The following is a 13,654-nucleotide window of genomic DNA, read 5'->3' as shown; positions in this document are numbered from 1 at the left end:
AGGTGTCCTTGGTCCCATGGGGACACACATATAAAATACCAGGTATTGTCCAAGGAATGTCATATAATAAAATAAGTGTCAAACATGCATATGAATGCATTATGCACACGTAAACTTGGAGAATCACCCATCTGCTTTCTTGTACTTCTTCATAAACCTTACCCTGTTATAGAGTATGTTCTATGATACATGGCCAGGGCGTAAAATCTTACCCTACCATGGAGTACATGTTATGTACATGGCCAGAGCTTACAAATCCCAGAGTTCCATCGGGAAAGTCCGAAGGTAATCTCTATGGGCCATGCTAGAGATCCTTTCAAAATCCCACCATGTTCTAGATATCCATCATGGGTCTTGCCCAAAGTATAGACACATGCTTGCATGATTAATTTAGACAATCATAAGCCAAATGATCCGACAAATTAGGGGTTTGTGACATCCCCCCAAACTGATAAGACCCATGTCAAAAGATGCTCACATAACCTCCATTCTTTTGACGTTTGGACCCTTTCACTTTGCATAAGGATCTCAATGTATCATTCCAAAACTCCTTTGCATAAGGATCTCAATGTATCATTCCAAAACTCCTTTGCTCTGCATAAGTGTGACATGCAGAAGCCTTGACTTACTAGATCCAACCCTAAGCCTACTTATTAGGAACACTTATGCAAAAGCAATAATTGGACAGAGTTTAGCCCCCCCCTCCCTTTCTCCTCCCAGCTCTGATTCCTTCTGAAATCGGAGCATCGCTTTTTGCTTTTTGCCCCAAGCAGCTTTTCTCATCGAGGTTCGGGATCAAGCTTTGTGGGCGCGGCCATAACGGTGCGTATCAATCCTTCTTCTTTTCTGATTTGCTGCGGGGGACAGTGTATTTTTATGGCGGGGAAGAGAAGCAAGAAAAAGCAGGTCCATCTGAGGACGCCTTTCTCAGCACCAAAGTCTCCCAGTCCCGCATCACCCTCTCCAATTTTTGTGGCATGTGGCCTTCCAAAATTGACTATTGACGTGCCCCAATTGGGGATCAAATGCCAAATGACTAAACTAAGCCTTGCTATTCATAGGATCATGACCTACCCCTACACCTACCTGACTGTTGTGGGCTAACAAAGGAGAAGCCAAATGTAACATGGGTGCTTGTGGAATTGTGTTTATGAAGTGATTGATTGTGATTAGCACCTAATAACCTAATCAAAGACTTGAACCCATGAATAAACTGTTTCTTCATGCGCTTAATACACAGTAGAGAGAGATGACCTAATCTACCATGTATTACTAACATGAAATATGTTACATGTACACTGTTGAATAGAGATACTTAGTGGTACCAATGCTCCTGAGCTCTCATTAACTCCATGATGATCAATGAATAAATATGGCTAAAGCCTCGACTCCTATTTATAGTGTCTAATGTTAGTGAGTTTGCTACCAACTCTACCAACCCTAATAATAATGTCCAAATAGTGTGTTCACACAATAACCCAATAACTATGTCCACACTGGGCTGCTTAATGGGTGCCTAGACAATATGACAATGATGTGGCACAATAGCCCTTACGAACACATGAATCTGGCCATGTACTCAACCTCTAAGTTGGCCAATGGATAGAAGCATGTCCAGGTCACACTCGGGAGAGTGTGCACATGACATCCCCTCCTGTTTAACTTGGAGCACAAGTGCAAATGATGCTCCACCACTCTAACCTAGTACAGATCATCTAGTGATCCCGCTCTTTGCTCCACACACCGGTCCGAACTCCAATAGCATGGCTATCGGATGTGTTGTCTCCAATGATTATTCTACCAGCTCTCATCTCATCCTCCCCCTCAATAGATCTGGAGAGAAAAGTTTGAAACTCACTTGATGACTCCTTTTTGTCCTTGAAAACTGGAATGGACTCTGGGATGGTTTGCCCTCCATCTATCTGGATCACTTGGACTAGTAGTGTCTGCTCCTTGGGCTCATTTGCTTCTTAGTCTATCACTGATACCACTTCCTCTCTTGGAGGCTTTCTGGCATCCTCTAACACTCCCTCTCATGTTGAGCTTCATCTATGGATGGACTTACCACTATATGTGCTACTGTTCTTGCTTGGACCTCTTGTCGACAAGCTGCCAAGTTGTTCTCCAACTACTGGATAATCTCCTCACTCCATCGCCTCACTCCTCTCTATCCTATATGGTGCCACTAGGCTCTTGTAGAGATTGAGGTTGGTGGACCATGTTTTCTCTCAAGAAACTAAAGAGCTCTTTCACATTTGCCGAAACTCCATGTTCTACACAGTGTACCTTCTGTAAATGTACTTGAAGAAAAACAAACACACCTTTGTGGTCAAGTATAAGGCAAAGGTTATATCCTTGCGCGATGGAGGAAGGGTGGGTGTAGCCAACTGGCTTGGGCAGGGGAGGTGTGCCAGTTGGGGGAAGGTGTTGCCAATTGGCTTGGGCAAGGAAGCTACATATACATAGATATAAAATGCTACCCTATTTCCCCCCTCCATCCTCAAACTGGCCAACCTCTAGCACCCCCTTGGAGGCACACCCTCTTTCTCGCCCTTTGTCTTAGCGATCTTTGCACACACAAGAGCCATCCGGTACAGAATTTGCAAAACGCAACCTTGATGAAAAAAAATACAACGTAAATGAAAATGCTAATGATGGAGTTCTTTGTGATGGATCTCCATGCCCTTATGAGAGAAAAAAATCCAAATCAAGGATTAGCATGTCCATATGTGTGCACGTAACATCCCCTCTTACGAAACTTGATGACGGGATTCCATCATGATTGGATGATTGTCATCATCCCTTGTTTGCACACTCACTCCAACACGTGTCATCCTTCCTTCGTGCCAACCTTGACTGAACCCTACCATTCCTCAGATTCCACTCCATGTCTGATGTTGAAAACTGTGCCCCTCTTCTTTTTGTCCCCTTGCCTGCAATCTGTGTCCCTTAACATAGAGATGGGCATCTTATTTAGGATGATCCTACCTTTGCTCCACCCTTGGAATTGTACCCAAGAGCCTTTGGTATGCCCCTTTGAGCATGCAACTTCCACAACTACTTTCTTTCGGTTTTGCCTGTGCTGTCGAACTAGCCCCATGATTGCTACCTTTGATGTGTTTCTTACTATGGATCTGTGCACCTTCTTGGGACTTCTAGTGCTTCGATGAGCCTGATGTTCTGATACCAATGTGGCATATAGAAGTCTTGACTTACTAGATCCAGCCCTAAGTCTATTGATTAGGAACACAAATGCAAAAGCAATGATTAGATAGAGAGAGATGAAATGTGTTTTCAGGATATTGATATGAAATTAAAAGATGTCTTTGATTGTAAAACTTATGTGGCCCCAACTGAGGATCAGACGCTCGATGACTAAACTAAGCCTTGTTGTACCTACCCAAGTGTTGTCGACCAGGAGAGGATAAGACAAATCTTCATTTAATGCTGCCAACTTCCCCTATATGGTGTCATATGACCTACCTGACTAATCCTTTGATCTTGTGGGCTTCTTCTTTGCTTGTCTCAGAGCTTGTTACTTACCCTAAACTTGTTGCCAAATCAGGGATTAGCCATGTCCACATGTGTGCATGTGACATCCCCTTGTGCTAAACTTCATGATGCGATTCCATCTTTTGACCTTTCATTGGATGATTGTCATCATCCCTTGTCTGCACACGACTTCGAAAACTTGTCTTGCACATGGACTCCAAAACTTGTCATCCTTCCTTCCTGGCAACCTTGACTAGAAACTTTGCCATCCCACATATTCCACTCCATGTCTTGATGTTGAAAACTATGCCTCTCTTCCACTTTGTCCCCTTGCCTCCTACAGTCCCCATCCCTTAATATAGCGATGGTCTTCTTTTTAAGGATGATCTTGCCTTTGCTTCACCCTTGGAAGTGTTCATGAGAGCCTCTAGTATGGCCCATTGAGCATGAAACCTTAACGGCTACTTTCTTGTGGTTTTGCTTGCTGCTGCCGACCAGCCCCACAACTGCTACCTTGGCTGCATTTCTTACTGTGGATCCCTGCACCACCTTCCTGGGACTTCTAGTGTTTAGTTTGCATGAGCCTGATGCTCTGATACCAATGTGCCATGTGGAAGCCTTGACTTAGACATAGAGAGAATAGAGAGATGAACTGTGTTTCAGGATATTGATATGATACAAAAAGATGTCTTTGGCTGTAAAACTTATGTGGCCTTTGACCTTCCAAAATGGATTGATGGACTGATTGTTGACCTGCCCCAACTAGGGATTGGATGACTAAACTAAGCCTTGCTATTTATGTCACGTGCACACCTGTGCCAAAGCTAATCTTTGACATGAACATCATTAATCCTTGATTACTCGATCAGTTTTTGGTCACCATCAGCAGTAGCTTCATATCATCATCATCATCATCATCATCATCATCATTAGCATCACCAACATCATTATTAGTAGCATAATCTCATCATCAGTAGTACATCATCATCATAAAATCATGATCATCACCATGGGTAGGCGCATGGGACCCTATCGACAACCTAAGTAGCCCCCAGGCTGTAGAGTCGGCAGCTAGCAAAAGACCAAACAATAGGTGGCCAGATCGTAGCAAATGGCCAGCATAATGTGGGCAACATTTTAGGCAAAGCACAATATTTATCTGACATATTTCATGAATTTCTTGTCCAAACCTAGTTGACAACATCAATTCCTTGGCCGACCGGCTCCCTTTCACATATAAAAGCATGAAGTCATTTCGCAATTCATTCATTCAAGTCAATCATCGGTCTAGAAGCATAGAAGTCATGTAGAAGGGGCTAGAGGTCACCCCTCTGGGACTAACCAAGGGCCTAATCATGCACATACATTTAGTAGTCATGTAAAAGCATTAAAGCAACCTTTATGTACCTTATGAAATACATATAATCATGGCACCTATCTCTCTCTTCTTCTCTCTCCGTTGTCTAAGTTAACATCTTGTTCTTAATCAAGCTTAGGGATGTGGATCAATACAACAAGGCTTCTGTGCATGCAACATTGGTATCTGTAACTTGGTTGAACACAATGCTAATCAATACACTTAAATACACTAAGATTTGAAGAACACTTGCTCAAATACAAGAAGTAAATTGCTGAATTGACAAGAGACACACAATGAGCCGGAACGGCCGACCCCTCCCTTGAGTAAATTGTATTACTATTGGAGAAATTCAATACATAGCTTCACGGGCATCCATTGCCAAATCCTCCATGCCAATGCATATGAAATTCAGCATTTAGAAAACAATGGTATGTCGATGTAGATCACCAAGGAGCTGCCTTGATGCCCGGCCCGACTTCAGTGCCCATATTCTCTACCATTGGCTCTATGTTCTACCAAGCAAGGTAGCAACATCTTCAAGAGCACATAGGACAAGAGAAATACTACACAGGGCGGCTAAACAAGGAGTCCTGCCCTTCTACTGAGTAAGTAATGACAACACATTGTCCAATTAGCTTACCAGTCTTCATAGAAGTTGTTGCAAGCGGAAGCCTTCGCGTTGGAAGCTTTAGAAGTGTGGATATCTTCGATTTGCCGCAATCCTTCGCGACAAAAGTCTTCAAGAGGATGAAGGGAACCCTCGGAAAGCTTCCCCTATGGTTCAACTTGAGAAAGGAAGGCTGAAATTAGGGTTTTCAGCAAAAAGACCAGAAATTACAGCAAAAATGAGAGCTGTTTTGCTGAATTTCAGTCATTGGGAGTGAGGAGGAGAGTGATTAGCACTTGGAAACACTCTTGGAAGCTTTGAAAACACCCTAGCAAGTTGGGTATGGCTATGGAGAGCTTGGAAATGGAGAGAAATGGTGGAAAAACAGAGTTTTCAGTCTCCAAAAATCCTCATGAAGAGAAAACACGAATTTCTCTTAATAAGTAAGTGAATTGGGGTCCAATCAGGTGAAGGGACATGGGGAGATGCCCATTTATGAGTAAAAGGGGAGGATCAGGTCCTGGACATTGAGTCTTGTCCGCCTCGGGACTTCAGTGAGTGTGAACTTGGAAGAGGTCATAATTTATAAGTGACTTTTGGGCGCCCAAACTTTAATGAAATGGGAACGCACTCACTTATAAATATTGGCTAAGTCCTAAGGGCTATTTGAGCCTAGATCGGGAAATACTTACCACCTGTTCATATGCCACACAACCATGTCAGCAGACAGTTTCACACGCACGGTTCACGGGCGGGCGTCCCCTTACCCGGAACTACACATAGGTCATGCAGGCATGAAAACAGCATGCAATTTCATTTGCAGGCAAGCACATAAAGATGCTATGCAATGCAGCATTGGCATGAGCAATTTCCGTTCATGAAACCATATAAGACCAGGCGTTTCCAGGCAAGTATACGCAATACCAGACCCAGTGGAAAGCCAATCCTCCAGGCGTTTCCGGGCATGTACACAAAGGCACAAGTCCCAGCGGAAAGCCAAGTCCTCCAGATATTCCGGGCATGATAACATCAAGTCCCAGCGGAATATCATATCCAACTATACAGCATGACACGTGCCAATCACCTGCATAGGCATATTCCATAAGCCATGGACACTAATCCAATATGTACATAGTGTGAAAGCAAGAGTGAACCATTCGGGTGGCCAAATGGTGACATTCCCCCCCGCTTCTAAACAGTTGTCCGCAACTGAAATGCATCCAAATATGTCTGAAGCACATGCAGGCAATCTTTGAAGAACTCTTCATCTACCCATTTAGCATCAATGGGAAGATAGTTCTTAAACTTCACAAGGTAACGCCTCACAACTTTGCCTGCAGAGCAAGCTTGCGTTCCTTGTGATACACAATCTGCTCTGGCTGCAAGATCTCCTCAAGCTCATCCACTTCTGGCGGATCCTCAATGACCGTTTCACTGGGCTCCGGCCCTACATACTTGCGAAGAAGACTCACATGAAAAGCATTGTGTATGTGCCAATGACTAGGTAATGCCAATCTGAAAGCCACTTCATTGATCTTCTCGATCACTCGAAAAGGTCCATAGTACCTGGTTGCAAGCTTAGGATATGCACCCTCTTTGCCAGGCCTCTTTGCAAGTCCTGCTTTCTCAAATTTCAGCAATACCCAATCATTCTCTTTAACATCCAATTGCCTTCTATGCTTGTCGGCAGCCTTTTTATGCTTGTCTTGTGACCTTGCAATGGCTGTCCGCACCTGAGCAAAAGCAATATCCAAGTCTCTTACATACTCATCAGCTGCAAATATCTCATTCTTTGTGCGAAGGATGGGTGGCAAAACCACCTTACCATAAACAATCTCAAACGGGGCCTTTCCCGTAGATGCATGCACCGTGTTGTTATATGCAAATTCCACAAGCGGTAAGTACTTCTCCCAAGAAGACTTTTGATCCGCCACATAACATTTCAAGAGATCCAACACGGCTGAATTTGCAGCCTCACTTTGCCCATCCGTTTGAGGGTGAAAAGCTGATGAGAAGTCCAATTTGGTGCCCATATTATCAAATAAGGCCCGCCAAAAGAGACTTGTAGTCCTGGGATCTCTATCCCCCACAATGGACTTCGGCATTCCATGATGTTTGAACACTTGTGCAAGATATATTTTAACCATATGCTTAGCTTTGATGGTCTATTTGACCGGGAAGAAATGAGCTTGCTTGCTAAACCTGTCCACAATTGTCCAAATTGCATCATTACCCTGTTGGGTACGTGGCAAGTCCATAATGAAATCCATTGTAATACTTTCCCATGGCTGCGTGGGAATAGGCAATGGCTGAAGCAAACCTGGTGCCTTTTGCCTATCAAATTTGACCTTTTGACAGGTGATACATGCACGTACAGGTGCCTCTATGTCCTTCCGCATACCTGGCCAAAAGAAATACCGCTCAATCATGTGCGTAGTAGGCATTATGCCTCTATGACCAGCATATGGAGGAGCATGGCACTCATCCAAAACCTTTTGTCTCATGTCAGACACCACTCATAGGCAATTATCTTTCATGAGATAACCCTCTTTGATCACATATGAGGCATGTGCATGACCAGCCATCAAATCAGCCCAAATAGTGGCAAAATCAGCATCCGTATGATACAAATTACGTATGGTAGACAAGTCTCCATGAGAGGCAACCGAGATAGCTGCTACATACGGCTTTCGTGACAATGCATTGGCCACTACATTCTTCTTTCCTGGGGTGTGCAAGATCGGAAAATGAAACATAGAGCGGAAATTGGCCATCCTCATATGCTTCTCTGACAACTTAGTTTGAGTAAGAAAATACCTCAAACTCTGGTGATCTGTCTTCACAGTGAAATCAGCCCCCCCAAGAAGGTAATGTTTCCATATAGTAAGTGCATGAATTACAGCCAAGAGCTCTTTCTCATAAATGCCAAGAGATAGCTCTGCATCATGCAATCTACGACTCTCATAAGCCACGGCATGTCCCTCTTGATTAAGGACAGCCCCTATGCAATTTCGAGATGCATCACATTCCACACAAAAAGGCTTTTGCAAATCCGGAACGATCAACACTGGACCATGAGTAGTTGCATCTTTCAATTTGAGGAATGCATCTCTCTCTACATTAGTCCATTTGAACACGGCCTTCTTCTTTGTCAAATCATGCAAAGGAGAAGCAATCCATGCAAAGTGCCGAATGAACCTGCGGTAGTAAGAGCATAATCCAAGAAAACTGCGGATCTCATGCACCGAACTCAATTCGGGCCAATTCCGAATTGCATCAATCTTTGCAGGATCCATTCGCACTCCATCTTTGGACACAATATGCCCAAGATAATGTATCTCTGACAAGAAGAACTCACTCTTCTTTGCATTTATGAAGAGTTTATGCTTATGGAGCTCTTCAAAAACAATAGCCAAATGAGCTTTATGCTCTTCTTCGGTCTTCGAGAAGACTAGGATGTCATCAAAGAAGACACCTGTAAATTTCCTGTACCCACGGAATATGCGATCCATCATTCTATTGAATGTAGCCGGGGCATTTGTAAGACCAAAAGGCATAACAAGATACTCATAAAGCCCAAATGCTGTCTTGAAAGCAGTTTTGTGTACATCCTCAGGCACTACACGCACTTGATGATATCCACTCTTGAGATCAATTCGGCTAAAGCATGCCAATCCATCCAACTTGTCAAGGATGTCGTCTATGCGTGGAATCGGAAACCTATTCTTGATGGTAAGCTTATTCAAAGCTCTATAATCCACACACATACGAAAGGATCCATCCTTCTTTTGAACCAAGAGGACGGGTGAACAATATGGGGAAGAGCTTGGTTGAACCAAACCCTTCTCAAGAAGCTCATTCACTTGCTTCATGATCTCCTCTTTTTGGGATGCACTTACACGATAGGCTAGTCTATTAGGTGGTGAGCTACCCGGCACAAGATCAATGCGATGATCTTCCGGTCGTACGGGTGGTAACTCATCAGCAAAACAATCATTGTGCTCTTGCAAAAATTTCAGCCTATCATTACTAAGAGTGTTTACATGTACATTATTTTTCTCAACATGATCTCGTACAAAAATCAAGTACGCAAAAACACTCTTTTTCATTACTTTCTTAATTTGTACATGAGATACAAGGGGAATGGTATCACCCTCTTCACCAGCATCAATTACATGTTCTCGACCTTTATGCATGAAGGTGATCCTGTTAGTCTTGTAAGCCTTGCACGGATCAATACGTGTATGCCAAGGCTTTCCAAGTAATACATCACAGCCATTCAAAGGCGCCACAAGAAAATCCTCATGATCCACATAGCCTTGAATGTGTATGCGCAACTTGCCAAAAATAGGCATGACCTGCACTTCTCTACCAACAAAGGCAGCCCCTGCTTCAATTTGAGGACCCATGTCCTCCACTTCAATACCCAAAGCAGCTGCCATCTGAGTGGATATGAAATTCTCCGATGCACAATCATCAAACATGAACAAAGCGGGTTGATCTTTGAGCTGTCCCCAAGCTTTGCATACAACCCTATCTTTGCTATCATGTGAAGTGTTGCCCTGCACATCCGGAACCATATGCACATTAGGCTTTTGTACATTAGCATTTTCAGTTTTGTTCTTCTTATTTGGGCATACTCTTGCCATGTGCTCAGTGCTGCCACAAGTAAAGCATTTGCCTTCACGCATATATTGCTCCTTCTTCTCAGCACTAAGACCAAAGTTTGCCGGCTTATAAGGGCGCTTGTTAGCAAACTTATTTTCAGCTTTTGGACCTGATTTGGCTTGGTTTTGGTCCCTTTTTGGTGGCTGTCCATCATTTTGCAGGTTTTGGACAGCCCTCTCTTTGCCTTGAAATGAGGGTTTAGCCTTATTGGATCGACTCAATTTGAGTTCCAATTGCTCGGTGGCGATGGCGGCTGCGATTAATTGGTGTAAGGTATGACCAGGATACATTTGTAATCCCGCTTTGTACACGGGTTGCAATCCCGATTGAAACCTTATCTTCCTTTCCGCCTCGGTGACATGCATGAATGGAGACACCTCCAAGAGCACTTTCCAAAACTTTTGTACATATGCATTTACCGATTCCCCCTCATTTTGCTTTACCCAATCCCACTTCATTGTTATCTCATTCAATGCATTGGGAGGCAAGAATTGAGCATAGAACCTCTCCTTGAACTCTTCCCATGATCTAACAGGATTCGGTGAGAGCTTCTCCGTGAGCCACCAATGGGCAGCAGTGCCTTTCATGAACATGCTTACATGCCGGATCATGGATTTCTGAGTGAAATCCTCATCACTGAAAGCAATATCAAACTGGGCAATAAAAGCAAGTGCTTTTGATGCATCATATTCTCCATGATATGTGTACTTCACAGATTTGTCTCCGGCTTTGAAGTCACGAGACTTTGATGCATGTGTGTGCATCTCATCATGTTTTCCCCCATGTTTGTCCATTGGGACAGCTCCTGTGATTGGCATCATTTTTGGACCAAAAGGTGATGCATAAGGCATAGATACATGTGCCCTATAAGCATGAGGCATGGCTGGCCCCTCAACATGCATTGATACATTTTCAGCCATAACTTCTCCCTCACGAGCACACTCGAAGGCATGAGTGGCATGAGAGATACGTGGAATACCTGCACCAACAGAAAATTGCAGCCCATGTTGCATGTGTTGTGCATGTACATTTTCAGCCGGCAATGGCATTTGACATGCATTTTGACCACTGCCATAAACATTGTATCCTTCACGGGCTACATGAGGTATTCCTGCATGGCGTGAAGTCACTGATTGTTCCTCTCCCATCGCATGGAGGTTCATCCTCTTAGACATAAGTTCTTGTTCGGGTACTTGTGAGGATTCCAAGACATGTGGGATGGTTGCCTTTTCCACATAGGCATCCTCGGTACGAGCCAAGTATGCACGTGCTGCATCCCTCGGTTGCATGCATAGTTGTTTCTCGTACGCGTACGAACCTGTTTGTACGTACGAGTCGTACGGTACGATACCGTACGAATTCGTACGATATCGTACGGTACGAGTTAGGTTCCCCCCCCCCCCCAAATTTTTTTTCCTTGAAAAAAAATTTCCAAATGCTAAAAAAAAATAGAAACCCTGCTTTACGAAGATCCCAAATGCTCGCAATACTTCGCAACTTTCGTGTCCACTCAGTATTCCATATGGGGTTGTGGAGAGACCTAAAAAATCTGGCGAGGTAGACTGGTAGTGTACACTTGATTGGTAGGATGAGAGAATCTTGCTACATCACTTGGGAATCCCTGGTATAGGTAGGCTAGACAATTAGATTCTCAAGTTATGCACAAGGGAGAACATTTGGACATGGCCATTTTGATCTAGAGAGGAGTCCCTAAACTTATCACCCTAGATGCACTCCTCGTATTTGTGCAAGGACGGTCCCTTAGTCATAAACGCTACACTGGGAGACCTTTGGTATTGCATTACCCATCCAGGTTCTTTTTTGGAGACAATCGGGAGATCCAACCGGGAGAGACACATATCCATGTACTGGTTTCTGAAGCACTGTAGACTCCTCCCCTCCTAACCTTCCCTCACATTCAAGCTTGAAGCTCCATAGCTTGTAAGTGTAAAAAATAAAAACCGTATTTTATCGTACCGTATCCCAAAATTTCATATCGTACCGAATATTCCCGTACGGTATCGTACCGTACGATATCGTATTTTCGTACCGTGACAACTATGGTTGCATGTGCAACTCTTGAGCAATCATTGCCATTGCATGATTCATATAAGATTCAGCTTTCTTGGCCTTCAAACGGTCATGTACCAATGGATCCTCGCGGCGATAGAGATTCAATTCTTCTTGTTGTGCATGGAGAAGAACCTGCATACGAGTAAGTTCAGCCCTCAAGACTATGGACTCTTCTTCTTGCATCTTCTCTTTGCCACGGGACAGCTGTCCCACATATTCATGTTCCCTATTGTGCACCACATGAGTTTGCTCATCCTGTAAAGCATTGGAGGCATGCATTTCATTGTCCCTGCCTCTTGTATTAGCATCTCCAACATTCATTGTATGGCTGTCCATAATGTTCTAAGTGTAGAGATAGCTAGTGTTCACGGTGATCGTCTCTCACGATAGAAGTGAAAGAGAACCGTATGCTCTGATACCAATGTAACTTGGTTGAACACAATGCTAATCAATACACTTAAATACACTAAGATTTGAAGAACACTTGCTCAAATACAAGAAGTAAATTGCTGAATTGACAAGAGACACACAATGAGCCGGAACGGCCGACCCCTCCCTTGAGTAAATTGTATTACTATTGGAGAAATTCAATACATAGCTTCACGGGCATCCATTGCCAAATCCTCCATGCCAATGCATATGAAATTCAGCATTTAGAAAACAATGGTATGTCGATGTAGATCACCAAGGAGCTGCCTTGATGCCCGGCCCGACTTCAGTGCCCATATTCTCTACCATTGGCTCTATGTTCTACCAAGCAAGGTAGCAACATCTTCAAGAGCACATAGGACAAGAGAAATACTACACAGGGCGGCTAAACAAGGAGTCCTGCCCTTCTACTGAGTAAGTAATGACAACACATTGTCCAATTAGCTTACCAGTCTTCATAGAAGTTGTTGCAAGCGGAAGCCTTCGCGTTGGAAGCTTTAGAAGTGTGGATATCTTCGATTTGCCGCAATCCTTCGCGACAAAAGTCTTCAAGAGGATGAAGGGAACCCTCGGAAAGCTTCCCCTATGGTTCAACTTGAGAAAGGAAGGCTGAAATTAGGGTTTTCAGCAAAAAGACCAGAAATTACAGCAAAAATGAGAGCTGTTTTGCTGAATTTCAGTCATTGGGAGTGAGGAGGAGAGTGATTAGCACTTGGAAACACTCTTGGAAGCTTTGAAAACACCCTAGCAAGTTGGGTATGGCTATGGAGAGCTTGGAAATGGAGAGAAATGGTGGAAAAACAGAGTTTTCAGCCTCCAAAAATCCTCATGAAGAGAAAACACGAATTTCTCTTAATAAGTAAGTGAATTGGGGTCCAATCAGGTGAAGGGACATGGGGAGATGCCCATTTATGAGTAAAAGGGGAGGATCAGGTCCTGGACATTGAGTCTTGTCCGCCTCGGGACTTCAGTGAGTGTGAACTTGGAAGAGGTCATAATTTATAAGTGACTTTTGGGCGCCCAAA

General features: G+C 43.7%; 1 protein-coding gene across 6 annotated transcripts in view; it reads left to right on the top strand.

Annotated features, from left to right (window-relative positions):
• The first annotated feature begins 566 nt into the window (after window positions 1–566).
• LOC147622297 (uncharacterized) overlaps window positions 567–13,654 on the top strand; it is a 99,695-nt gene continuing 86,607 nt past the window's right edge. For 2 of the 6 annotated variants that reach the window (XM_086823398.1, XM_086823403.1), the window contains exon 1: window positions 571–822. The gene's annotated coding sequence lies outside the window, so the exon portion shown is untranslated. Of the gene's footprint in view, window positions 823–13,654 lie in introns of all 6 variants that reach the window. The other 4 variants (XM_086823400.1, XM_086823401.1, XM_086823404.1 and 1 more) reach the window with 4 other exon arrangements.

This window comes from Cibotium barometz, chromosome 29 (genome assembly GCF_041138505.1).
Source record: "Cibotium barometz isolate CiBa-2024 chromosome 29, ASM4113850v1, whole genome shotgun sequence".
NCBI classification, from domain to species: domain Eukaryota; kingdom Viridiplantae; phylum Streptophyta; class Polypodiopsida; order Cyatheales; family Cibotiaceae; genus Cibotium; species Cibotium barometz.
This window is presented reverse-complemented; position numbering and strand designations above follow the sequence as displayed.